The following is a 3,550-nucleotide window of genomic DNA, read 5'->3' as shown; positions in this document are numbered from 1 at the left end:
GAGCGGCGCGCTGCTAGCGCGAGCGGCGCTGCGTCACCGCTGCGCGGCGGAGCGCGGCCTCGGCTCTCGGTGCGGGCGAGGCACGGGGCGCGGCACCGCGCTGTGAACGTCTCCGCTGCCGCCGGCCCGGCCGCCTCCGGGCGGACACGCGTACGCAGCGGTGCTGGCCCTCAGTTCGGTGCGGGGCCGGTGAAGGGCACCAGCACCGTGGCAGCCTGTTCTCCAGACTGAATCTGCTCRCTTCTACCTCTTCTCTCACCTTTATTTTCCTTTCTGTACACTTCTGTGAAAGTAAAGACATTAAAGCTAAGGAGAAAAATGTTTTCCCAAAATGTTTTCCTACAGTAGTTTGCATTTCTTTTCAAGCACATCTTCAACTATATTGATGCAAGCAGAAAGAGATAAGACAGAAAAAACCCACCCTTGACCACCTCTCCTGCTTTTCTAGCAGTATTGCCCCTGCAACTCTTAAGTTTCAGCATTTCTCCGAAGGTAGTCGAAGCAGAATGTAACCCTCAGAAACCTGCTCCTGTGACCCCCAGCTGTTGACTTACAAAGAAAGAAGTTTTGAACTACCTTGGGGCAGCCTCGGCCTTCAACACTCAAAGTTTGAGGGAGAAGGGGGGGAAAAGGTGCAGGAGATGCTTCTGCTCTCCCTTCTGAATAAACAGCTGTAAGCCCCATCAAAACCAAATGGGATTTTCTTTCTTAACAAAAGATAAAAATCAGCTCCCCTCACCTCCAGAAACTACAGCAAATAACCTTCAAACATGTACAATTTTTGTCTTTGCACGTACGACTTCCTTGATACAGACCATCAAATCTCTAAAAAGAGAGAACGTGAGTACTGAGAATGTGTGAATGGAGATTTCAGTCTCTGGCAAAGCAAGGCATCCAGACAGAAAACTGGCAGTGAAACGGCTTGAGAAGAGATGCGTATATCAAAGACCAGTGTATCAGTTCAAAAAGCACTTTTAAAAATTAAGAAATGGCTTCTATTTGCCTGTTAGCACAGTATATGTGAATAGTGTTTCTTTCACAGAAGGGACAGAACACAGCAGCAATCTCCAGTAAAAGATCCCAAAGGGAAAATATTTCCAGGTTTCCAGTCCTCAGTGCCTCATTATTCTTTTATTTCCCATACATTTGCTGCAGTGTGTTTACAATGCAAAGAAGAAAATAATGCAACTGGAGAATTCTTTTATGCTCATACCTTATGGCAGTTTGTGTTCAGAAACTCTTACCTTTAATGCCCCAACAGCTTTCCTCAACATAAATTAAACCACAGGGACAATACAGCAAAAAAATTTACTATGCATGCAGATTTCCAAAGAAAGGTAAGTAACCTTTCAGCATGTATAGTCACTTGGTATAGGGAACAGGGAACAGAAAATACTCCAGAAACTCTACAGAAATATCCATTTACCCATCCTTGCTCCCTTTGATAAATTAAGAGCTAAAGTATAGAAAACAATGATCTTCCTCCTGCTTCACCTACAAGTGGTCTTGAGACCCACCAGGCTGCTCCGGACTTTGCCTAGTCAGGTCTCGAAAGCCTCCAGGGATGGAGATCACACAGCCTCTCTGGGCTCCTGCCCCAACACTTCACTATCTTCGTAGGGTTTTCTTTTCCCCTCTCATATCCTGTCAGAACCTTTCCCGTGGCAGTTTGTGACTGCTGCTTCTCCTGCTCCCATTGCAAATCTCAGCAGACAGCCTGACCYTGTGGTCTCAGTAACATCCCTGTAAGCACTGGGGGCTGCTGCTGTTGGGTCCCTCACACCTCCCCTTCTCGAGGCTCTCAGCCTCTCCTCACGAGCCTGTGCTGCAGCTCCCGACCTCATGCCGAACTTGCTCCACTCTATCAACATCTTTCTTAAATTGGACTGGTCTAAAATTGGATGCAATACTCTAGATACAGTCTAACAAGTGGCAAGTGAAGAGAAGTAACGACACCTCTCAATGGACTGGCTGTGCTCCTGCACACGCAGCACAGACGCTGTTGGCCCCTTGCTGCCAGGACACAGAGCTGGCTCAGATGCTACATCCCCCATGGTCTTTTCAGCAGAGCTGCTCCCCACCAGTCCAACCCAGCTTGGCATTCCCGTACTGCAGGGGTTAGTCCACCACCCTGGTGAAGGGCGACGCTGGTAAGGGTTGGATTTCACGAAATCCCTGCTGGCCCACACATCCAGCCTGCCCTGGTCCCTCTGGATGGCAGCCCTGCGCTCGAATATTATAAACTGCATCTCGGTGTCATCTGCAAACTTGCTGAGAGTGCAACTCAGTCTCCTCCTCTAGGTCATTAATAGAGGCATTAAACAAGACAGGTGCATACTGATGCAAGCAGAAAGAGGTAAGACAGAAAAAAACATCCTTGACCTTCTCTCCTGGTTGGGGTCTCTCTAGAGACCCAAGAAACTCTTATCATTACTGCTCTGCAGGCAAAGTATGAACCATTTACTGCTACCCTTTGATCCTGAGGATCCAGGCAGGTTTCACGTATCTAGCCACTCTTGATTTGCTCTAGGTCTCCCTTGGCAGCGCCCACAGGGGTGAGCAACAAAGGGTRACGGACTGGGAGCTGGATGAGCCTCAGCAGGCTCTGTAGCACTGAGCCGGCTCCTCAGCACACAACAAACTTCCTCTGAGAGCACGTCTGGCTGAGGGATAGGAGCCTCTCCCCCCCAAGAAGGGACTCTCCAGCCCTTCTTCTTGGGGCTAATGCTCAGCTCAGGYCCAGCTAGCTCAGGACCTTTCCTTAATGGTGCTTTGCAATTCTCTGAGCAAGAAACCTCATGAAAACACAAGGGGCAAGTTTCTACAGAGTCCAGGAGGCTCAACAGCTCGGTGCCCTGGAAATGTTGGGACAGAGTATGGTTAATAAAAGCAGAAAACTTTTACATGAAGCACCTGGGTAGTGCACCTGAACCCAAGCAAATGTTTCTGTCCTGGAATATCCAGTTCTCTTCACCAGTATGGTCTTTATTGGGTGACCCACATCCATGTGTGGGAAGTGCCTGCTTTCGCTTCTCCTGCCTGTGCTGTACTAGCAAGTTGTGGGTTCTAGCTACTCCTAGCAGAGGCCTCTGTGGAAAGAAATCTTTCGTTATGTTGAAAATGAACCCTCCTTTTCCTTAAGTCAAAAAGCAGATATGCTTGATTGCACCAATTGATTTCTCAATTAAAGACCTAAGAATTTAACACTTAAGAAATAGAGTTCAGTCTCTGACTTGACCTCAGTCATTTGCTCAATACATATGAATGAACAGAATAAAAATGTACTATTTTTGCATCCAGCTAGGTCAGACTTCGTAAAGCCAAGTGTTTTTATAGGCAAGTCTTCTCTCCGTTACACAAATTAATAACAAAATTTCTCCCTTTCTGTAGTTTTGAAAGGTAAGAGCCTCAACTGCATAATCAGAATCAAACTCTTGTTTCATTCGGTATTTCTTCTTGCAGCAGCCTGATTATAGGTTATGGTCATTCTCATTCCTTCCTCCTAACAAAACATTAAAGACTCCCAAGGCCTAAAAAGATTCAGGTAACC

Source organism: Rhea americana, unplaced genomic scaffold (assembly GCF_003343005.1).
Source record: "Rhea americana isolate MKP2758 unplaced genomic scaffold, rheAme1 scaffold_2, whole genome shotgun sequence".
In the NCBI taxonomy this organism is placed as follows: domain Eukaryota; kingdom Metazoa; phylum Chordata; class Aves; order Rheiformes; family Rheidae; genus Rhea; species Rhea americana.
Note: the sequence above shows the minus strand (reverse complement) of the source record.